The 26,211-nt window shown below is 31.7% G+C and overlaps 1 long non-coding RNA gene across 2 annotated transcripts in view; it reads right to left on the reverse strand.

Annotated features, from left to right (window-relative positions):
- LOC139086227 (uncharacterized) overlaps positions 1–26,211 on the reverse strand; it is a 64,911-nt gene that overhangs the window by 29,217 nt on the left and 9,483 nt on the right. Inside the window, exon 1 of one of the 2 annotated variants that reach the window (XR_011543990.1) lies at positions 8,900–9,387. The exons of the other annotated variant lie outside the window; for it this stretch is intronic. This is a non-coding gene — a long non-coding RNA (uncharacterized lncRNA). Of the gene's footprint in view, positions 1–8,899; positions 9,388–26,211 lie in introns of those variants that run through there. 2 annotated transcript variants of the gene reach the window in all.

The following is a 26,211-nucleotide window of genomic DNA, read 5'->3' on the forward strand; positions in this document are numbered from 1 at the left end:
AATTTAGAATCAATTCCGAAATTCAGAGTAAATTTTGAAATTCGAAGTTAAATTCGAAATTCGGAATTAATTTCAAAATTCGGAATTAATTTCGAAATTCGAATTAACATTCAAAATTCGATCTCAAAACTACGCCTTAATGCATTCCACAATATACTTTGCATCACAATAAAGTCAATCCCCCATTAAGTCATAAAATTTTATATCATTACATCAAAAAACTTTTCCAGAACATTTCGAAATCAATTAGCAGAAATAAAAAGCCATTGTAATTGTTTGTAATTTAAAAAGCTATAAAAAAGCAGTCCTAGCATAATGAAAAATTAAAGGAAAATAGAGAAATTATTTACAAAATAGAAATAAAAGACATAAAGGATTCATGACTTTCGTGATATTTGTAGCTATATAAAATAAAAAATTCACATGCCTCTATAATTACAATTATGCCAACTGCAATGAATATTCATTTATAGCAGAAAAGAAAAAGCTACAATTATTATTTATTTTTTTTCATATCATCAAGGTTGAATGTTGTAAAATTAAATCAAATTTATATTCAAAATGTGCTTTTTAGGGGGGCTGTATGGAAGTTATGGGAGATGGAAATTGAAATTTTGGGGTTTAAAGTTCGTGTTTTAGGAAAATTTGGAGTATTTTTGAGGTTATGCTGGTCTTTACAATTGGCATTTGGGTTACTCTACTCTAATCACCTTATCGCTGCTCATACTGTCACTATAGAGAGCTCTACAGCTCTAAAACTCCATCGGGCCACAATGGAGAGTTCGACGACTCTACTCTGCATATTTAGAGACTTGTATGTATGGCATCCTATTCATAAACTACAAATTAGTGGACTATACACAGAGATTTGAGTAAAATTTGACTTTTACTAGGATATCATGCACTAGGGCGCCCTAGAAACTAATCTAAAGAGCGCATACTCTAAAGAGCTTGGTATTTTGAGGGTGCTCTAGAGCATGGGCCACTTGGGCGCTTTACTCAGACTCTAGAGCTTCCACTTCATACTATAGGGTATCTTATAAATCAATCCAAGAATCCGTTACCCCTGGGCGCCCTCAACACTTGACAACACTTTCCATCACTCCCATCCAGACCCCAGCATTTTTCGCATTTTCACTCCATAAAAAGCCATTCTATCTCTCACGTATGTGCAAATTAATCAACATCTTTTTTTACATTTCCTGTAAAGGTGATGAGTTAATTGTAATTTACAACACAACGCTGTAGATTCTCAACAGAAAGTCAAACGAGAATGATGAATAAGAGTTAGCGAATTTGAATAGCAACAAAATGCAATTCGTCATGCATGCACGGCAATTATAATTGAGAGGGCGGTCAAATAGTTTGTGTATAAAAACTGCACTGTAATGATTTGCTATTGTGAGGAATGACTTTGGAAATGAATTGAAATGTAAATTTTTATGAGTTGCTTGGGGAGATAAGGTTGAAGATTGTTGCTATTTGAATGATTTTTCTGTGTGGATGTTGAAGACGTATTTCGATAAAATTGGATGGTTGTCTGGGGTACCCGAAATTCATTGAATTTAGGATGGTGTCTGATAAAAATAATATGAAATATTTGCAAGATTGTTGTGACTTCTTGTTATAGATTGCTTGTTAGTCGGAATTATAAGTTGAGAATTAAGAGCTATTTATGGCTATTTATCATTATTTATTGACGTAACATTGATGGCTTGGTTAGTTGAGCATTTGATTTACAGGTCGAAGATCCAAGGTTGAATTCCTAATTTGGAATTTCTTCTAGAACTGGTAAATTGGACCCGAATAGTATACCTACTATCCGATTTACCCGATTATCTGAATAACCCTACATCTACACCTACCCCTACCCAAGATATGCATCTAAACTTGTCTATATGGTAAGATATACCTTAAAGTAAGCACCTTAGTAAATAAAGTAATAGATGAACAACTGACGAGTCCAGTTTCCGTGGATACACTTTCCCTTGCTCAATGTACACCAATCATTACCCCCCAATTAAAATGCAGCTCCATACCATAGTCACGCCATCCTGCAGCCGTATTTTAGACCAATTAACTGACTTGTGCTATGCGAGTAAAGCTCACCTTAAAGATACAGTCTCTCAAAGCATACCAATCCACCCCCAAACTCAATTCTCAAATTCCCCAAAACACATCTCACAACAAATTTTTTTTCGCGGAGGATTTCCTGTACTAAATAATCCAACACGAGTCAACATTCAGTCGTGACTTTTCACTCATTTTCCATCTTTCCTCATATAATACATCCCATGACGTAATCATTAAAGAATTTATCTCAAATCTCATAAAATGTAAAAAATGTCGATATATTCATCTATCACTGCCAAGTTATGAATTCCTTAACAATGTCTAAATTTATTTCTTTTTTGTCGTATTTTCTCTTCTTTAAATTGCTAATTTGATTTATATGATATTTTTGGATATTTTTATCGACTAAAATGTATGAATGTATGAATATTGTGTTTGTGCCTTGAAAATGGGCTGTTAATTTTATTCTGTATTATTTTTCTCGCAATTTTTTTTTCTTTTTGTGAATGAAAAATTTCCTTCTTCTTTTTTAAGTCAATTTATTTTTGAGTGCTTGATAATGAACATTTGGTAATTATATTGCGGATAGGAAATGAAGTGATTGATAATTTAGGAATAATTGAGTTATAGAAGGAGAATTGGGAGATTTTTGGGGGTGTGGGGATGCAAATAAGGATTAGGATTTGATGAGACAAGGCTAGGATGGTTTAGTTAACTATATTGAGTATCTGAGACATGTCTAAAGTTGCTAGAGCTGTGCTGAATAGCCTATGTATTGCAACATACTAAAGTAAAATCAGAAGCTTCAAAAGAACCGTGATCAAGACCATATCTAAGCTGTAATCGAGCAACTATTCAAGAGAACACTCAAGCAACTACCCAAGGGTACGCAAGACACCCACAAAATGTACTCGAGTAACCAGTGAAGACTCCCGTTGTCTCAAATTCAACAAAAGATCTAAATTGAGGCAAACTCTGGGAATCTTGAAATTGTTCTTGTCTTGTTCCTTTTTTTAGAACCTTTAACAGCTTGCTTAGAGTAGCTCCTAGCAGATAATCTAGAGTAGCTCCTAGCAACTAGCTTAGAGTAGCTCCTACAAGCTTGTCTAGAGTTGCTCCTAGAATCTAGTCTAGAGTAGCTCTTAGCAGCTATCAGCTAGCGTAGAGTAGCTTCTAGCAACTATCCTAAATAAGCTCTAAGATGACGTCCTAAACTACCCAGAATAAGCCAAATTCATACTCAATCAACCAGTCTCTGTCAATCTTGATCATCAGCAATATCTCAATTAGCAAAATACCTTAAAAGCTTCAATTTTAAAAATTCAATTTTGTCATAAAATTTAATTAATTTATCAAAAAAGATAATTAAATTCCAAAAGATCTCAGATAATCTCCTCATTTAAATAATCTTTTTTTATAATTAATTTAATCGTGTAATTTTCATATCAAATGACTATGTAGGTAATTTAAAACAATTTATTACTCAACATTTATTAATTGTGATTGTGTGCAGCATTCATTCACAAAACTACAGACACATCCAAATCACTGACATCACGGAAAAGTTTCAATTGTTTGCAGCATTTCAATTATTATTATAAGGCAAGTTGACGTTGCTTGTGTTGAAGCTTTAAGCGTTAATACGTGATGGAAAAATAATCACACTCTGACTTTTGCCGTTGTTGACTTCCTTATGTGGCAGAAAAACGTGAAACTTTTATATTTTTTTATCTTAATCGCATCCGTAAATGTGTGAAATGGAAATGGAATATTATTGAAAATTTAATATTTTTTTGGAAGTGGCAAAAATACGCATTTTTGTAACAAACTTGAAAATTTTAGTCAAAATTCATCTAAAATACTTCCAAATTCAACGGTTTTTCAAAATTCAAATCAATAAATTGCAGTTTGAGAAAATTCATAATGGCGGATTTTTCTCACCTCAAAAAGTTTTCTTGCAAATTTACACCCAAAATCCTATCAAATTCCAACAAAAACGACATTTTCCATCAGAAAAAAGTGGCACCAGCTCATCTACATCAAATTCTCCGTAATTCACAAACAACTGAATCAATAAAATGAGATTCATTAATTTTTCAGGTGTATTTATTTCCGATATGCCCCAAAAATAGCTTCTTATTTCGTCGTACTCATCCAGTCAAATTAAATATTAACGCACATTTCATTCAGTAACAAAATACTGTTCTAAAAATACATTCTAAGAAGCTTCAAGCTTGAAAAACTAGAAAAAGAAGCAACTTTTGTGATATTATAACAAAAAAAAAAATGTTGAAAAGTCTTAAAATATCCTGACAAGCAGCTAAAAAAGTATCAAATTCGCTTTTGAAAGAACACAACCCCTTATAACATCCATAAATAGACGGATAAATATCAAATGAATGTAATTACGTAAATCAGATACACTCCATGACTCATTTGACATACAATAATAAAATCTGTTCAAAATCGCGAATTATCAAGTAATTTTACTGTATTAAATTTCAATCAAGAAAAACCACTGGCCCGAGTTCTAAGTTCTCTGTTTTCAATTCTGTGATTTGTTCGCAAAAAAAATAAAACACAAAATGACCTTCATTGGCGGTTCGTCAATCAAATTCACGTTTTTCCATTATATGGATGTATTTTCATTTGCTTTTTTTTTGTTGCAAATATTTAATGTTTCGTGTGACTCTGTACAGCGAACAAAAACAAAAAAAGAATATTTAAATGAGAAACTTGTGGCGCACGAGGAATGAAAATGAATGCAATTTTTATAAAGGCTGTCATGAAACTTTGTCGAATTGCATTATTTCTGGGGGGTTGTGCATCGATTACGTTGGAATTTCTGCTTTTTATCACTTGGATTGGCATGTAGCATCAGATTTCAAGCATTTACCCCTTGTCAATCAACCCCATGTCACCCTCAATCTACAAAATCTAAGTAATCATTGACTTTTTCATAAATTATGTGGAAATTGCTCCTTCTTGTCACTGGATGCAATCTTGCACCAGTTTAAAGCAGTTACCCCTTGTCAACCACCTCTTGCCACCCTTAATGTAGATCCACTCATACATCATCTACGACCGACCCCACATTCAATTATTCATGCAGTTTCATCAATATTGATTATATCTTCTTTCCCATTCAAAACTTAAATCGATTTATTCATTCTTTAATTCATGGATAGAGCGTAGGTCTTAGCTAGTGACATCACCAAGACGGAAGAACATTCTTTATTGCATAATCACAATTCATTGTTTGAATACCAATTAGAATTAAAACTTTTTTTTGCTATTCATGTATGATGATAGATCTATATAGAAACTTAAAGATCCGACCAAAGGTGAAAAGTGAGTATTTTTGTATAATAGGAAATATAAATTGAGGAATTAAATAGTGTAGTATTTATTTTACTTAATTCAACTTTCCGTTTCTTTTCGCAATACTTCAAAGAATAAACGAGAATTTCTAGATTATGCAAGCAGGTTTGTATTCAAATCGATACTTTGTAGTTTAATTGAGGAAATGGAAAATGCTTGAAATGTTTGCGAGGGGTTTTTGAGGAGAAAATTGAGAATGTTGTGGGATTTTGGAAGAATTTTGTAGGCTTTATGGGTTTTTAGGCATAAAAAATGATACATTTTAGTGACTTGGCAACTTTTCATGACAATTTTGAAGCTAGAACTTCAATTTTGATAGTTTTTGTCAAATATTTGTCGAATTTATTGAATTTCATAGAAAAATATTTATAACGATCATTCAAAATTTAAATAATCTGAGCAACTAAATATGGTTGATTTCCCCTGTTCATAGTTGTTCTCCCTTTTAGAAGAAAATTTGTTTTTTATTTAAATTTCAAAGAATAAACATTGAATTAAAGAATTTTAAGCTTCACAGGTAAATATTGATAAATTTACATTAATATTTAAAGTTTTTGATTAATCAAACATTGTGATTATCAAATTCAAGCTTTTTTTGATCAAATTTAGTGAAAGTAAACAAATTATTGCCAAATTTACACAATTTTTGAATGTTTAGTGAAATTTTATCAAGCTTCAAGCTTTATTTACATATATTAAGCCTTTTTCAATCAAAATTTGTCAAATTTAACATCCAACAATTTCAAAATCGATTCCCAACATCAACATTTTCACAAAAGTAAATCAATATTTCATATAATCGTATCAATTAAAAACCAATTTCCGGAAATTTTCAATTAAAATCTACATGAACTTATTTCCCATGCTCAAAACTATAATTCATGTAGTTCAGCAACAACAATTACAAAAATTCAGTTCTGTTTCCATCTCGAAACAAAACAAAAAAAAGAAACATCAATTAAATACATTTCCTTTCAACGACGCTAGTTCTTCTTCGTCATTAAACTCTCTCATATCAAAATTGACTTTAACAAGACCTGAGTTAAGAATATATAAAAAAAAAACTGAGAGACGAAAAACACCCGTATAATCGCGTTCACATGTGTAATTTGTTGCCATTTTCAGTATCATGACTTGTCACTGATTAATTAATTGAAATTAATCACCTCCTTTTTTAGACATTATGTCTTCTTGACTGCTTTTAGTCGTCGTTTCTTCTTGCACACAGTTTTACGTGTTTAATATTATTGAAACAAACTGATAACGGTGTATTTGTTTCTGATAAAGTTAATGAAATGCGATTTTACAGCGAACAAAAAATATATAAAATGTGCTAAATTGTAATGCGCTGTTTGCTGGGACTGAGTGAGGCTTTATATTTTTTTTTGTTTATTTTGTTTCATTCTATTGTGAATATTCCTAGTCATGTGACTGGGATGAATCGTATGATAATTGTTTGAAGTCTCTCTATTGACTTTTGTATATTGTAATGCAAAGTTTTACTTTTTGCTTTTGGGAATTGAGGAATTGAGTAATGGGAGAACTGGGATTGTTGTTTGATGTGCTTTGGCTGGTTTTAGTCATGGCAAAAAATATTAAAGTACATAAAGTTCTTCATCATAAATTAGTTGATTTTTGAAATTTGACGATTTAAATTCTACAAAACTGTTGAATTCAAAATTCAAAATTTACAAAACCGTTGAGTACTAAATTCAAATTTTACAAATCCGTTTAGTGCTATATTCAAATTTTACAAAACCCGTATTACTAAGTTTAAATTTAACAAAACCGTTGAATACAAACTTCAAATTTTACATAACCATTGAATACTAAATTTAAATTTTACAAAACCGTTAAATATAAAATTCAAATTTTACTAAACCGTTAGATCAAAATTTCAAATGTCTACAAAACCGTTACACATTGAAATTCTCAAAAGCAAGCAAAACTCAACCTAAAGTTCCATCTTTATTTAACCACTCATACATTAAACCAGTCCATCGACTACAAAAAAAAATGCTCTTCTTACCCCACAAAACGATAAAATAAGCATTTTCTCAACTCTTATTTTTCACATACATAATCACCATCATGTTCTTTTATTTCATTTCTCTACCTTAAAAAAATCCCCGTTATCAGCAGTCGATGAATCGTCTTAACAATGAGCACAATTATTCTTTTCTCATAAAAAAAAAGCTTAAAAGGCAGCTAAACGAACAAAAGAAGCAAGTCTCATCAATGAAAGGCTTCTAGAAAGTCTCACAATAATTGCTTCCTCCCATTCCCTAATTTTTTAGCCACACAAGAATTCTTTTTTTTCAGTCAGTGACGTCGTACGATGGAGGAAAAACTGTGAGAGACAGAGAGAAAGAGCTTTCATTCATTGTTGTTGCTTTCTTTTCAATTTTTTCTGAAACGCAATTTCGAACTGCGCTTGTTGTGAAAAAACAGAGTGTTTTTTTGTTGTTGTGATGATCGTAACGATTTTGTGGACGAGATTATAGGTTTTAATAGGTTGTATGGAGGTAGTTGGATAGGTTTTTGGGGATTTGGAAGGTTTTTGAGGTTAGGTTTCAGACTTGAGAATTTAATTTGAAGATTTTTTGGAAGTTTTAAAGACTTTTAAGAATTTTTCAGTTTTTAAAATGAAATTTAACAATTTTTAAAGATTTTGAAGTGTTTCAAACAAATTTAAAATACTTTTTGAATGATTTTAATCAATTTGTTTAGAATTTTTTTAAATTTACAACAACTTTTAAACAATTTTAAAATATTTTTATTAACTTTTTAATATTTATTTAAAAATTTGAATATTTACAAAAAATTCTATTCTATTTTAAAATATTTTTAATCAAATTTTGATCATTTTTTAACCCTTTAAAATTTAATCAAGCTTTAAATTGTTTAAAAAAAGTATTAATTTTTTGCAATTTTTAAATTACATTATTCAATTTTTGAATATTTTTGTTAATTTAATTCATTTTATAACATTTTTAATTGAGTTTTAGTTACTTTTTTCCCAAATGTTCAACATTTTCAATGAAATTTTAAATTCAATTCAATTTAAAATTGCTTAAAAAGTCTTTAATTTATGCAATTTCAAATAAATTTATTTAATTTTTGAATAATTTCGATAAATTTTTTCAACATATCAATAATTCTCAACAAATTTCAAAACGTTGTGAAATATATTTTATATCATTTTAAATAATTTTTAATAAATTTCATATTTTTTTCCTCAAGTTTTAAATTTTTCAACCAATTTCAAATATTTTTCAACGAATTTGAAATATTTTCCAATAATTTTTCAATATTTTGCAACATTTTTACTGTCAAAAATAAATTCAGTTTTAGAATCATAAAACCTCAATTTTTCGCTAAATCAAGAGCACATAACGCACCTAATGAATACTTTAATTTAAAAAATTAATTAAAAAAAACTTACAAATTGGACATTCCACTCTGACCACATCTTCTTGCCTTTTACGAACTTCTTATTCAACATTAATTTCGGTGAAAGAATTTCACTCTACGCACGTATACACAAAAAAGAGAAAAAAAACATATTCACACGCACAAACGCGATATCATTTTCCACAACGCAATATCTTTATATATTTATATATTTTTTTATTTTTTTGAAAACATTGAAAATTATTTCAATTTTTACGCCGATTTGTGAAAAGTGTGATGAAATTTGAGAAAATTTTCCGATTAATACTTTTAAATTTCAATTAAAAACAAGACTTTTTTTTCTATTTTTAAAAAAAATTCACAAAGTTATTTTTAAAAAAAAATTCAAAAAAAATCTGAGAATTTTTAAAAAAAATTTGCAGCTTCAACTTTCACACCAAATTTGGATTTAAAATGTAAAAATTCACAAAAACTATATTTTTTCAGCTTTATTTCCATTTTAATATTTTAATCGCTTCACAGTCCCTTCCCAACTGAACAACTGCAAAAACACAATACGAAAAAAAAGAGCTTTCCTTTCAATGTCTTTCCGACTCATGAACTGCGACTGTATTCGTGTGTTGGAGAAATATATGAATATATATATAAAAAAATTTCAAGTTCAATGTCGACGTTTTCATTTCATGATGATGATGCCAACTGTGCATCTGTATTAGTGAGCCACAATATCTTCCATCTCGTTCTACCTCGGCTCTATAAATGACGATGACGATGATGATGATTTAAATACAATTGGATGGGAAAAAATAAGAAGAAGAAGTCCAAAAACAAGAATTTGTCCGAATTCAGTTTTTTTTATGTATGTATAAAAATGGGTCATGTATGAAGCTTGCAGTACACGGGAACAAGAAGAAGACAGCACCAAATATCTCATTCTGCAGTGCTTGCACGAGCTTGCTGTATTTTAAAATCAATAATTTTGTGCTGTGGCCATGACAGTGAAAATATATAAAAAAAAAACTATTTGATGCTTGCCCTCCCTCATCCTGTGCATGTATTGTGCTTTGCATGACATTGCTGAACAAAAAAAAAATCGGAAAAACGTGCGCTTAAGAAGCTTGGAAATTTTTCTGTGCCTCGCTAAAAAAAATCGAAGATTTCTTTTTTTTAGTTTTTTTTGTTTTCATTGTCAAGGCAAAATTTTGGCCCAGGCTTCCCATATGTTTTTTGTTGTATCTGCTTCTTCTTTCTTTCTCTGTGTGTTTATACAGCAAAAGCTGTTCAGTATTACTCATCATATATATTATGATTTATAGACACTTATTTGAGATAATTTGATAAATGACTGCATTCAAGTTTTCGTACTCAAATCAATAGAAATGTGTCATTAAGGTTGGAAATTTATTTACAAACAGAATCAAAATCGCTAGTGCGCGTGACCTTCAATGGAAATTGAATTGATCTTGAACTTGAAAGAAGGAATATGGTTGGATGTGTGAGTGTAGCTTGGTCGTGAATATTTCACCCACATCAAAACAAGTCTTTGGACTTTTTATTACTTAAATATTCTCTTTTTTTCACACATTGATGAAAGTAGTTTTCTTGCTGACTTGCTTTCTCTTTAGTCGTTCTCACTCTGATTCCAATTATTTATTATTCTACTCTTTTTTTTTCACTCGAGTGTTCTTAAAATTGATTGTTGAATTCTAGCTCTATATATGGATTTTCTGATATTCTTTTAGATGTATATTAATGGATTCTTTTAGCTTGATTCATTCAAATTCGTAGATTATCATTTTTAATTCTTCTTGCATCAGCACTTAAGAGATTATCTTGAATAGCACAAATCCGAAATCTGACCATCAGGTCAGGGATTCTCTGGCATGGTACCAGATTTAAAGGTTAATCGATCAAAACACTGGCACCAGGTCGACGTGACTCTAGCATAATACCAGAATTATATCGGATTCGGTATCAATTCTGAGTCACGTCGTCCTGAGTCCGGATTCTTGATCGATTAGACCAGATTGGCGTGACTCTGGCCAGGTACCGGATTTAAAGGTTAATCGATTCAAAATTTGACATCAGGTCAGCGTAACTCTGACTTAAAGCCGAATTCAAATCGAATCTGCCTTCAATTCGATTAGGCCAGGTCGGGGTGACTCTGACATTGTGCCGGATTCAAGCTAATCCATTCAATACCGAGTCACGCCGTACTAAATTCAGATTTTCGATCGATTAACCTACTGTACAGGCATATGACTGTTATATGATTATATTCTATTACTGATATCATTAAAAATTTGCAAATGTCAAAAAATAATGAATCATTTCATCATAAAAATTTGTTTACTTCTTATCGCACATCAAAATTTTGTGTGTCCTGAACTCGAAGTCAACTTGAAATTTTGTAATAAAAGTCGAGTCGACATTTGGTTACTGTAATGTCGTGAGCAGTGTTACTAATCGTTCTCATATTGACAACATTCTATTGGACTCTATTGGATGGGCAACCTGTATGTCGTGGAATAATAGTGAGTCGCCAAAAAATGCTGGAAATGCCTGGAGCATCAGTTTAACCAGCTTAACACCAAGACGTGTCGCGAAAAACGAAAGTTTGTTCACCACTGGTATATATAATGAATTGAGAGATCGGTTTCTGGTAGGAATCGAACTCACGCATCCACACAAGAGTGATAGAGTTAGTCGATCTGTTGCCTGACCACTAGGCCACAAAGACCTTATAGTCGTACAGACAGATTCGGTTATATATGACTAGATGCACTAGATTCTACTCTGTTCAGACACCACACTTATAACCACCTTCTAAGCTTAGCCCGAATGGATTTAATTCTATTAAACTAGTCACTAACTAGACATTAACTCACCGAATGATATACGGTTTGAAAAAGTCGGAAAATACTGTCATCAGGTCAGCATGACTTTGACTTGAGTCTGGGATATTACCAAGTCGGAAACATCAATATCTAATATTCTCACGCCGTGTGCCTTTACCTTCCACAGGCAAAGAGACCGCTTTTAAGTACCGTAGTGGTCTTTCTATACCAAGAAAGCATGCTCTTTCCCTGTTAGGGTTGCAAGCTAATTTTGATGTATTTTTGCAACTTCATAATTTCCTCAGAATCACAATCTTCATGTTCTACTTCCAAGAATTCCCAAATCCATTTCTAGCGCCCAACACAAGATTTAAATAAACAAAAATAAGTATCGAAAGCTATTTTTTCTCCATTCCCGATTCCTAAATATATGTATATGACCATTTATGATGTCAGCAACTGGGAATTTTATTGAAATGCAAATGATTTCTTTTTTTTTCTCCTCTCCCGAACACAAATATGGGAATCGACTGGGAATAGTCGACGAAAACAACAAAAAAACTGTATATAAATTATATATAAAAATTTATCAATGTATTGTGAATTTTTTTGTTATTTAATTTTTCATATTTTGTGGCTATTTTCATTGATTTATGAAGAAAAATTTTCAGTTTTCAGCTTATTTTTTTAATTTATTTGTGGATAAATAAGAGGATGTGCTGCATGAAAATATCTCACATATTCGTACTCAGCTTCAACATTCCGAATTATAATTTGAGAAATGTATGCAGATTTACAGTCACGAATTGTTTGAATATTTGGGTCAAGGTAAGCTTTTATGCCTGAGGAACTAAAATTACTCAAAAATTCCATCGCATCCTCAACAACAAGCCTCATATTCAGCATCTATTTTTGTACTTTTTCACTAGAATATCCCACAAATATTGATTTTGATGTGGTACTTTGTATCTTCTCTGGATTTGTATGACATCATACCATTTTATCCGCAAGTGTAAACACTAAATGACGTCAAACTCTCTGACTTGAGAACGTAACATCTTCATGTGATGGGAAAAAAATTCTATTTGAACTATAAACTATTATGATTGAAAAAGTACTTGAGGAATAAAGGAAGTTTGGGATATGAATATTATATGATTATTAAGGGAGTTGAGGAAGGAATTTGTAAGGATGTTTGGAAGAATTCTTAAATAGACCGTGAATAACGGATGGATACGGATCACTCCATTAATTAAAGTCTTCAAAGCTGACTTTCTGGACAGTAAAATAGCTCTTGGACGTCCAAAGAACTCTTGGAAGGTCTGTCGATGGAGATAGTATTGCGCTTGGTATCGAAAATTGGCAAGTTTGAAGCCAGCGATAGAGCCAGCTTCAGGCCACTCCTGTGGGAGGTCATGGATCACAACTGATCTGAACGACCAGCGAAGTAAGTAAGTAATATGGATCACAATTTATCTCTAAGGTTAGCTATTAAAAAAGAAGACAACGCTGACTCGGTTACATAATATTTCATATTTTAGTTCCTTGTACAGTCTGGAAGGAAGCTGTTGATAGAGACAGCATTGCATTTGGTATTGGCAATTGGCAGGCGGAAGCCGGCGATAGAACCAGTTATAGGCGACATCTGCGGGAGGCCATGGATCACAATTGATCTGTACGGCCAGCGAAGTAAGTAAGTAAATACAGTCTGGAAGTTATATCCTGGTCTATTGCAGGGGTGTATTCAGTATGGGAAGGTTAGTTAACATCACAAGTGCAACCCAAGTTCCCCCAAAAACCTTAAATTCCTTCAACTTCCACCACCTGACCCCAAAATACACTTCCATATGCATTTGAAAAAATCAATTTTATTTCATTCAATTCAGCAATAAAGTGCAAACTCGTGTCATTAATAGCTTGCAAAACAGTAAACATATATTATTTTCCCATCGAACTTTTTTTATGAAAATTTTCAACAAGCTGTAATCACGATTATCTTATTTGCACGTTTTATCATTACGTAGTGCAACCTCACGTGATTTATTTTAGATTTTTGTTGGTTTCTTTAGGTTTGCAATTTATTTTTAGAGAATGGAACTATAAGATCCACAAAAGTTGGAGGATGATTGTCGTAGGTGCACTAACCGAATTGGTGTAGCTTAAAACAGTGAAAAAGAACAAGATTCTGACTTGAATTTCCCTGGGATCGAACCCAGGTCGTTAGGGTCGGTAGACCAACACTCCAACCACTACGCCACTGCTGCAATTTAGTGTTTTAATTACAATTTGCAAAACCTTTTTCACTTTTAAAATTCAATGAAAAACTGACACGTGGCAAAAAAATTTCCAAACTTTTTCCTCAGGCTTTTCCTCAAATTTTCCCTCAAATAAGGAACGAAAAATTGAAACTAAGTAAAACTTAAGTCACAAAAAACTTATTCATCATCATGATTATTACTTCTCAAATAATAGATTTGAAATGTATCTTAATGTCACGTGTAGCTGAGCGTTTCAGTAAAACGTGAAAATTTGACTTTCAATTGCTCTCTGCCTTTATTGCATGTAATTGTTAGTGAGCCTCGTGTAATTATACACGATGAGAGATTAAATATTTTTTTTTTATATGAGAACAAAAAATATAATATTCACATTGTAATGTAATAAGCACATATAATCACATTGTATGTGAGTATATAAATAGATTAGCATCAAATTTTCATTATTTGACTTTTAATATGCATGGGCAGTGGATGTAATTTCCTTGTCGTCCCCTTTTATGGTTGATTGTTTGTGGGTGTAGAGAAGTAATTTAAGGTGTAATGGGATTTTGGAGGTCTTGTTAACCTGCAATGTAGACAGTTTTTTGCTCATTTTTGTGTAATTTTGGCAGTGGAAGGAGTTTAGATTAATTAGAATTATATCTTGCCATTATTTTTAATGGTTTTCAAGTATTAATGTATGTAAATAAGCTTTTACAAGCTTGCAAATTAAGAAAAACTTTTCGAAGTGAGAGGAAAAATTGTCATAGTTTTGTACCCTTCAAAATTTGAATTTTGAGAAATCGTTGGTTAACTTATCACCTTACTTGTAACTTAACATCTTTGAATTATGAAAAACTGTTTTAAGTCTAGTTTTAATTATTGAACTTATTGGATTTTCACACTCTCAAAACATTTGAATTTCAAAGTATCGTTACGAACTTAATTTCAATTTGCTCACTTTGCATCTTTTGAATTCAAATCATAAAATGCCGTTACAAGCCAAGAGTTAAATTTACAACTTTTCATAGTTTCACACCCTTTGTGTTTGAATTTCAAACAGCCGTTATTTAGTAAATACTGAAATTCTTACATTTTCTTGATAAATCTCCATTTTCATCACTTACTAATCCAAAAAATCTCAGCAAAACACAATCTAAACATCAATACAGCACTTCCAACCACAAAATACCTTCTAAATCAACCTCAACTTTCAAAAACTTCACAATATCTGCTAGAATTTTTCAAAACAAAAATAAAAGATCATCCACACAATACGTAGAGCATGCGTCCTAATAATTTGACGTAATCAAGAAGAAGCCTATCCTTGCGTGGGCTACTCGCCATAAAATAATGCCTAATATCCTCGACAAGGAAGCGAGGAAAAAATTCTCCCGAAAAAAAACAATTTTTTATTGGAAAATCGCTTCAAATGTCAAAGTTGATGTAAAAGCGTTGGCGTCACACTTACATCATTTCAAGACGGAAGGAAGGAGAAAATATCGTTGATTCCTGATGTTCGCGTCCGATTGTCGCCTAATCATAAAATCATCAATTTGTTTATGCTTTTTTTGCACAATATTTATCAATATGGAGCAATTTCCAGCATAAGTTTCAAAAGTGTGGATCACTTGCATATTTGTAACAAATCTTCTTATTCTACCTACGATATTGCGACGTGGCATCCTACCTTCCACAAAAAATCATCATCATCGTCATTAATTCCTTAATATTTGTGATACACTTGCCGTTTTTGCAATGATGTTATACACTGACAAATTAATAATAAGAAGAATAAGAAGAAAGTAGGGGAAATGCGATACTGCGCATTCGCAAATGCCATCTAAAGGACAAGGTCAGGGCTGAGTATTCAATATAATATTTCATTTCCCTCTCTGTCTCATTCTCCTTCTCTTTTACATGCTATGTTGTATTTTTCCTTTACTTATACTAAGGTATCTGACTGCAATTTTTGTGAATGAAGGGATTGAGTTGCTTTGACTCTTTGGAAATGTCATTTTTTTGTAGGTTATGTTTTTTGGGATTATTTTGATTGTTTATTTTGAGAATTTTTTGAGGTTATGTTATTGATTCTTGGAAGTTTGGATAGTAAAATTGATCAGAGTAAAGTGGAATTTCAAGAAATTCATGACATTAGGTCAACTGCATGATATTTTAAACAATTTTTATCTTTTTTGAGGTTATGTTTTGGAATGTTTAGGTTAAAATCTAAATAACATTAACTTATCCTCCAGCATTCTGAAAATATTTCTTAGAATTTTAATATTCATTAATTCTACAATTTAATTTGACTCTGAAGTAGTCTTGAACAATTTTGAGGTTAGAATTTCAATTTTTGCTTAACCAACAAGCAGAACTTATTAAAATTTACTAATTTTTCTTCAATCGGTTGAAATTTTTAGACTTAACTTAAGTTCATCAACAAAAACTCCCAAACCATAAGTAACAAATCCCCCAAAAATGCGCTCTAACTACCTCAACCCAAGTAACTTCCCAACTTATTTTTATTCATATGCATGAATCTATGTTTACATTCTTCAATTCTCTTTTTCTATCGAATTCAACCCACAGAAATTTTTTTCAGCCTCTTCCTATGTTACTCACTGTTGTTGTATTTTCCATGAATTTTCCTTCAACAATACAAGTTCCCTTCTTTCTTTTCAACTTATTGTCATATCATAAGAATAAAAAAAAAAGTAATAATAATTTGATGGCAATTTGAATAGAATTGTGATTTTGAAATATACAATTTTTTGATATTGAAATATAAAAGAAGACACAAAAGGGAGGAAGGAGTCCACCCAAGGGTAAAAATGGCGTAGATGAAAAGGAAAAGATTAAGGAAATAAAGCCTTAAAAATTGTCCTTTTTGGATATTGGAATTGAATAATAATATTTTTATTTATTATATTTTGGTGAATTTTGGTATGATGGGGTTAGGCGGGGTTAGAGTTTAGTGGAATCGAGGGAATTAAGACTGTAATTTTGAGTTTTGGTTACTAATTCGTTAAACAGGATGCTTTAAGCAAGCGTATAGCCAAGATTAACTCATAAGGAATAGCAAAGAACTTGCTTGAAACTAACATTTAGCCCGAACCGCGCAATACTGCAAGTCTTCTTTTGTGCAGCCAAATATGCATTATGAACAGCAGCAACAATACCATCAGAGCAATTTTGCATCATATTGACATTTGCCATCAACACAGCGACCTAGCAGTACTCTAGCGATGATGCTGTGTCTAGCATTAGTCAAGCTACTAAGCAATATGAGGACAAGACATCATTAATCCAAAGAATCAAGATCTGAACTTGACAACCCAAATTTTTTGAATAGACTTAGTTCATGTATTTAAAATTTAAATTTTCAACAAAAAAGATGGTCCATCCGAATTGTACTCACATATCATTCAAATAATGCCACTTTGGGTTTCGAACCCTTAACCTTCTGATATCATCAAACTGAAGTTTACGATTCCTTAACCACATCACTTAATCAAGTCATTTTCATTTTAATTCTAATTTCTACAAAATCGTCAATATAAACTAAAACCTTCAATTTTCAACTAATTTTTAATTTAATTAAATTTAATCAATTTTTCTCACCCGATTTGCTTCACATCCGTAACTTAACTCACTAATCTCTATCTTAATTGAATATCTTTGCCTTATTTCTAACCTACGTCACAAGCATATAAAAATTTTGACGAGCCAATAAACAATTAAGTTGCAAAATAATAACAACATCATCAATAAAGGATGTAAATATCGGATCATGATAATGTGTTTGCCAGCATATTACATCCAAGAATGAAGAATCTATTTTCATTTCAATATTTTTTATCCGCATAAACGAGGAAATAAATAGAAATTAATTTTCTTTGCCTTATTGCGATCACTTCCATCGTCCTACTCAGGATGATAAAAATTCACGGTGAATTATGAAAGTATAGATGAGGTATGGCGAGGAAGAAGGTTATGTCATGCAGCAATTTACAAATTATGATGTCAGATATTACATGAAGATGAGTATGGATTTAAATTGAAGGTTGGAGATGTCTTTGATGTGCATTGATGTGGGAGGGTTTAAAGTGGAACTTAAATTGGAATATTGCAGTCAAGAAATATCATAAATTAATGAGAATTTGGCAGTAATAACGAAATTCTGTAAATTTAAGGTTCGAATCCTAAGAAAATGGTAATGAAGGCTTTTCGTTCCAAATAAAAAATGTCTTTTTTGCTTCCTTTTTTGAATTTATATTCAGAAACAATCCTAAATGGCATTATGTAGCTGATTAAACATTGCTATTACTTCATCGTGTGGGCGACAAAATGTCAAAAGGATAAAATTGTTCAGATGACACTATGACTTGTTAGTTCCCGGAAAGGAATTTTATGAAAATTCTGTAAAATTTTGACCTGGCTGTGTTCTTTCCAAGATCAATTTTCACATCAAAAAACGAAACTTGCTATTGCATATCGTTCAAAATAGCAATCGAGGTGTCCCAAAGGATCAACTACACTACTTACAACGACACGCTAAAGCTTTATGATTAAATATCATCCAACTTTTCTCCTTGCATCCTACAATTTCTACAATACAAAACCATCATATAACCCTCAATCTTCAATCCAATCCCTCACCCCACCTAACAAAACCACCATCAATTCATCAACCATCCACAAAAAATCATTATCAATATTAATTTTAAAAAAGGTTCACAAATGAGAACTTCTTCACTTTCAGCCTTGCTATCACTCATCCCACATCACAACACTCCATCCATCATACCCAAAAAGAGCAGGATGGATGGATGATGCAACTCTAATATAGTGACATAAATGTAAAAGAGTAGTAAAACTTTTGTGGATGTATGGGGAATAATTTCATATTATTTTCATCCCTAGTTGATGTGATGTATGAAATAATAATGATGTTGACTACAACGAGCGAGAGAGAGAGAGAGAGAGAGAGAGAGAGAGAGAGAGAGAGAGAGAGAGAGAGAGAGAAGTAATGTGGGGCAGTGGGATGATTGCATTTTACACTGTGTTGATATGCTTACTTCCTATTTTACATCGTACTTTATGTATAGAATTATTATCGATTTTTTTTATGCTTCCTACTGTGATGTATTTGTATTGCATGCTATGCAGATAGTTGCTGTGTTGGCAACTGAAAGGATTTTTTTTTTGTTCTGTCGATATTATTGTGTGCATGTATGAGTGCAGGTTGGCACTTTTAGGGGGTTTTCTGATGTAATTTTAATGATTGGATGTGACGTCAATGCAGTTTTTGAGATTTTTCAAGGTTTACGTTGAATAACGGTCAATAAATATTTGAAAAATAACGGTCAGATTATTTTTGAATGACAATTGTCAGAAAATATTGATTTTTGCATTCATAGACGTCACTTTAGAACATCCCCAACATGAAAATTACACGATATACTTGCATAAATCCTGTGCCAAGTATGACTATATTCACTAACAAAACAACCAAATGACGTCATGCTTTTTGGCTTCTGAAAAATCTCTGTGTGATGTTTTTTCAGCCTTTCTTCAAACCAACAATCAATATGAAAATGTAAAACGAATGAATAGGAAGAACTAGAAATGCCAAATGACAGAAATGATTTTCCGGAACATCACATTTATGATCTACTTTCTTTTTCTCTTATTTCAATTGTATATTATTTTTTATTATAGACTTTTTCTCTTCTGTTGAATGGCTAAAGATGTAAAGTAAGAAAAATTTTCGGGAGGAGGGATTCGTCTACAGATAAATTTTGATGATGGATGAAAAATAATTATTTTTAGCACAGCTTGTTTGGATACTTTAACAAGTTGTAACGTGATTATTGCGGGAATGACTTAAGATTGATGATTTAAAGATGGTTATTAGAGTTGTAGTGATTAGCATTTAGTGTGGTGTGGTAGGATGGATATACCATACTAAGTAGTATCCTATAGCATACTAAGTAGTATACTAAAGCATACTAAGTAGTATCCTAAAGCATACTAAGTAGTATCCTAAAGCATACTAAGTAGTATACTGAAGCATACTAAGTAGTATACTAAAGTATACTAAGTAGTATACTAAAACATACTAAGTAGTATACTAAAGCATACTAAGTAGTATCCTAAAGCATACTAAGTAGTATACTGAAGCATACTAAGTAGTATACTAAAGCATACTAAGTAGTATCCTAAAGCATACTAAGTAGTATACTGAAGCATACTAAGTAGTATACTAAAGTATACTAAGTAGTATACTAAAACATACTAAGTAGTATACTAAAGCATACTAAGTAGTATCCTATACTAATTTAACTAGTATCATCTACTACACTAGCTAGTATACTAACTAGTATGCTCTACACCTTAACCTTCAATCACGTTCCCATTTTCCAATTCCCCATTAGCTGATCCGCCACATCATCACCATATGACACTAATCAATAACCATCTCTATAGACAACACAGTGACATAATAATTCATATGACATTTATGACAAATAATTCCCACCTCTCATTCCTATCTCTTATTTGCTTTTTAAAAGTGACCTTGGAAGTTTTCCACTTGCCATTTACATGAACATGTTCCCTCCTTCATTTCATATTTCTTCATCTACATTGTGTTAAATAAATTGTACATGAAATTTATGTCGAGAGGATTGTTTTGGGTGTTTTGGGACGGTGGGAAATTAGATGTTTTGGGAATGTAGGCTAATTATGATATGGAATTGAATTTGTATTGGGGGTTGAAGGTTCCTGGAGTCTTGGTTTAGATTGCTATATCCAGAACTCATGTTAGAGGTTATCATGTATACTAAGGTATCATATGCTAGTCATATATACTAGGGTTATCAATTCCAAATGTCAAATAGGCAAAAAGCAGTAGTGTTGACTAGCCATAATCAAGGATTAGTGCAAATTAGACACCAAACAGACATTTAGGTGCCAAAATCACAAATTATACTTTGTAGAGTTATAAGCCTTACACGTAACTAAGATATTCAATTTAGAATCCGACAACCCTACACCACATCATTACCTAACATCCAATCCACCTCAAAGCATAATATTCACAGAATTAAGAGCGAGAAAGGCAAATTGTACAACCTCATTGCGATTACATATTCGCATCATCATCATCATTACATACACACACACAGCCACACAGCAAACTAAACCTGGAGTCATGTCTAATTCCATCCAGAATATTTATGAAAAAAAAATGAATAAGAACGAAAGAGAACGAAACAAGTCAAGTCAAATGCGGGAGAACTAATGCGAAACAGCAACAATAAAGTCAAGAAGATATACCTCCTCAGAACAACTGTATGCTTACTATATAAAAATCATTCTTTGCTGATTTCTTCTTGCTTAATTTTAAAATTTTTCTTCTTGTCCTGTTCTGTACGAACATAATGTGCAAAATAAAAAAAGTAAAACTTTAAATGAGTATGAATGTATAAAAGAAAAAAATGAAATGAAATGAAAGAAAAAGTTGAAATAAAAGTAAATGAGAAGAAAAAAGAAATCAAATGTTGAAGAAGGCAAAAGCGAATTTGAAATTTAAGAATTGCAAATTTTGTGATGTTCTGGAGTGAAGTAGAGAAGATTGAATTACTGGATTTGATTTTCTTTATGGAAAGTTGGATGGTTGAATTGAAAGAGTTTGAAGTTTTGAGGATTTGGTTATAATTTGATTCACTCATTTCTTTTTACTTCTAGGGCTGAGGCTCATGAGGCCCATTGCCGCATGAAGAAAACGGTAGATAAAAATCGGCTCTAACCTTCGAGAATTTCTGCTAGTTTAACTAGTTAACTTTAGCGTTTTTTCTACACATCAAATCCAGGAATTCTTATGTAATTTGACTTACAGAAGAAGTTGTGAGCATCAAAGAAGCTCTTAGAAGCGATAGAATCAACTTCCTACAGTATCTAATGACAGCCATAAATCTAAACTGATCTGTACAGTTACTGAAGTAAGTAAGATTGCAATCTTGATCACAAACCAGACCAACTGGATCTTGAAACTCAGTTTAGTTAGAATCAAACAATTTAGAAACTTAGTGATTGAAATATTCAACTAAACTCATAAAATTCCTCACTTAATTCAGTATTTAAACTTGTTGAATCTGCTGTGAACTAGCAGACAGAACTGTAATCTTATCTAATACACAGCTTAAGAGCAATGAAGTTGATTTTAACAAACAAATGTTTATTATTTGACGATTCAAAACAAACTAAATATTTCTAAGAAAAGGGTTTGCAACTATGAAGGGGAAAATCAACTAACTTCAATTGCAAATACAATTCAAATATTAAATAGCTGTTATATTCTCAAAAGTATTAAAACAAACAAATTTGATAGAATTTCTAGTCAATTGTTCAAAATTTAATAGAATTTCCAATCAAATATTCAAACTTCAATGGAATTTTCCAATAATCCATCCAACTAGCTCCTGAATACATCCAAACATCCAAACAAATCAATCAAATGATCCCGAAACAAAGTCCAAATATCAAACAAAAAGCTTTAAATTTCAATAATTTACCGTGAACATCAACCAAAAATTAATTCACACAATAAGGAACTTGACACAGGTTGATTACGCAATCATCAATAATTCATGCTAATCAAATCACATCCAAAGTGATCAAAATTCCTATTTAAATCTCTTAAAAAAATCAGCAACATTCAGAATTAAATTGCTATGAAATTCTTCTTTTTCATCTTAATGCCTCAGCACGCTATATATACATTTATTGTATGTTTTCATGCTAATATTACATAATCAAGTTCATCGCTGGTTGTTTCCTTCTTCAATTTATGCTCGACTGCTTCATTTTCTCCTCCATCCAAAGAGCTATCAAATTCTTTCTTAACTATCCAAGTGTTTCATTCCACTTCTTTTTGCTTCTTTTTTCTTCCTTTCACTGATCTAATATGTGGAATGAGATCGTGTATACAAAAGAAATATTTACACATCATCTGTGCCTTTTTTGCAGATGAAATAAATAGAATATATATAAAAAAAATTAAATCTGACATCACGCAAATGTTGTAGAATGTTAATTACCTATATACTTAGGTTTTCTGTTGCTTTTTCTTTTGTTTTTCAGAATTTTCTTGGTTTGGTATTGAAGGCGGTTTGGGTGGCTGGGTACAGGGTAACGGAGACCGATTCCTATTTAGTATGACGCCTATATAAGCACATCATAGCTGTCAATATGCCCAGAATGTCCAATATCCGTCACTAATCACCATCCGAATCTGACACAACAGCGCCTTATCCCTAACCTCAAAATCTGTATAGGGTTTACGGTGTCGGGTACCGATTCATATATTGTTAGAAACCTTTATCAACCCATCATAGCTGCCCTTAAGTTTCCGTTACTCCAAACTAATCACAATCCCAATCTAATCCAACAGCGCCTTATCCCTAACCTCAAAATCCACAATTCCCTACCACCAAGTCTTCATACAAATGCAATAAGAGTATAGCAACTATGATTGTATTCATCAGCATGTTTCATTAGTATTATCATTAAATTTAAAAGAATTGAAAAGAAGAATTGGCGAGAAACAACAAAAAAAAAAGTTTTGATTACTCAACTTTTTGCATGATAAACAAAACAATGCAATTTCTTTTATTAACTTTAACGATTCACAAAATACAAAATTAAAGTTGAGGTAAGAAATACAGAAAAAATTATTCACATTATTGCCTTGGTGATTCGGCAAACAACAAAAATGCTCCTTGATCTTTTCAATGTCAACACAATTTGACTTCGGAATGTTCCTCTGGGAATATGTATTTATATATATATACGAGTTTTTATTATGTACAACTGTATTAATGGAGATGGAGAAGTTCTGATGTAGAGTGACGTATGATGTGTACTTTTTGGATGTGATGTTAGGGGTCATATAGATCAGAATATTGGATGAGATGATGTATTATCTTATTTTTTTTAGGAAGATTCTTGGTAGAGTAGTAAGCTATATTCTTAAACAGTAGTGTATACACTAGAATAGTAGATTTTAACCTAAAATAGTAGGTTATAACCTAAAATAGTAGATTATAACCTAAAATCTGGTACAATCTAATTCTACGAAGTATTTTAAGCTTCAGATTCTCTTGACCTACTTAATATTGTCAATTAGAAATGTCCGGATCAATAATCATGCAGATATCAACCTTATCTCAAGCAATTGCTGAATCTAAGGACATCGAATAACACTAATTACTTAATAATCGGCTAAGCCCCTGCCAACAGCCAACTTAAAACCAATTCAATCTCAAAATCACTTCACTCATCCACAAAAACCATTCCATATAACCCCCACACTACTTCATACACATCCACATAGCCTTCACACAGCTCAACAATATTCCTCAAGTTCACGGCCATCCAGAACCCCCAAACTGTTATGTAACAAATATTATTAAAAGTACAAAGACGAATAAGCGAATGGAAAAAAAGAAAGAAGAAGAATAAATTAATGTTCTGTTGCCATTCCGTCATTCAATTTGACTTCATCATTCAATTGTTTTGATTGCTCCCGGTACCAAAAAGAAAAAAAAAGTAGAAAATCAATGGACAACAACAAAAAAAAAGTACAGGCATAAAAAACAAGAACACAAGAGTTAAATTGTTATGTGGACGAAATATTTAGTATATAAAGTATATTTTTTTCAAGGTTAATAGCAGATGGGATTGGGGGGATAATTGACATATGGGACTTTTGCAAATTCGCACATGTATGTGTGTATCTTGTTGATGTGTACGTAGATAGAGTACATAAATGACGGGGTTCAACAAGCACAACAAACATGGGAGTGAAAAAAAAAGATGATTAATGGAATTTTCATTATGTAACTTCATTCTATTTTCGATTTTTCACAATATTTCTTCATGCTTTGATGATTACTTGCTTGGGGTTCCTGTAGTGAGACTCAAGCACAATGAGAATGAGAACGAGAAAAAAATGAATATTATTCTCATCCATATCCGTAAGAAAACATCTTGTTAAGCTTGTTTTTCAAGACCTCTTCTTACATGACACGCAATGAGAATGGATACATCAAAGGAAAATTTGAAAGTTGAAGTACATTAAAAGTTATATTTAGAGATGGTTAGAGCATTGTTGCATAATACTATAATTATGATGTTTAATTTCTGTGGAACAGCTGAGAATTTGAGTTTCAAAGGCTGCGTTGTCGATTTTTGCCACTTTTTTGCTTCTAATTTGCAAAACAGTCAAACTTGATGTTGGATTATATGGTTTTGATTTGAATTTTACTTTTCGAAGTGAGAAAATCTTAACCACGAGGTTTTTTGAAATTCAAAATCTCTAAAACAGTTAAAGTTTGTTATTTCTGTATAAAAATCAATAATTTTACAGCAATTCTCCTGTCATTAATTTGAAAAAGACCAAATATTGTTCAGCATGTCGTGACGAACAAGAATGAATGAAAACAACAGCACAAACAAAAAAACATTCAAGATCAAGGTGAATATTTTCGTGTTCATTTTAGCTCAGCCAATTTTTCAATGCCAAAAGTGCACTGGAATTTTCCACACCCGATCATCCCATCCCATCGCGTGTCATGCTATCTCACTTTGACTTGCATAGGAAAAAAATATATATAATTGCATTTGCGTCGAAGAGATATCTCGATGTGCAATTGCACATATATGTATATATATTTTAAGATTTATGTGTGTCGATGTGAAGCGGGGTGTGAGGAAATAAAGTTTGAAGGACTGGATGATAATTAAAAATTTAATTCAATTAAAAATCGATATTGATGATAATTCATATGAACAAGTCTTAGGGCTTATGGAAGATATTTCTGTATGGATTAAATTACATTCAAAACTTTTCAAGCAGAACGAACAAAAAAAAAATTCTTCTTTTAATTTAAAAAAAACTCTGTCAAAATGGCTGCCATTTACATCACATTTGCTCATTATTGTGAAATTAATATTCATATAGAAATTCATCTTGTTGCTTAAATAAATTAGATATACACATTAAAAGATTTATTTACATCCCATATGGCATGTGCTTACAATATTGCAGTAATTACAAAGTATATCTATGATATCTGTTCTGGTTTCTGACGTAAATCAATTATTTTACTATATTGTAATTCTATTCTGAGTCGTTATGTAACTAATGATGGAGCCTTTGACGGATGGAAAGATGGATT

The sequence above is a fragment of the Chironomus tepperi genome, unplaced genomic scaffold (genome assembly GCF_022539635.2).
Source record: "Chironomus tepperi strain 1889 unplaced genomic scaffold, CSIRO-AGI_Ctep_v1 contig_85, whole genome shotgun sequence".
Classification (NCBI taxonomy): domain Eukaryota; kingdom Metazoa; phylum Arthropoda; class Insecta; order Diptera; family Chironomidae; genus Chironomus; species Chironomus tepperi.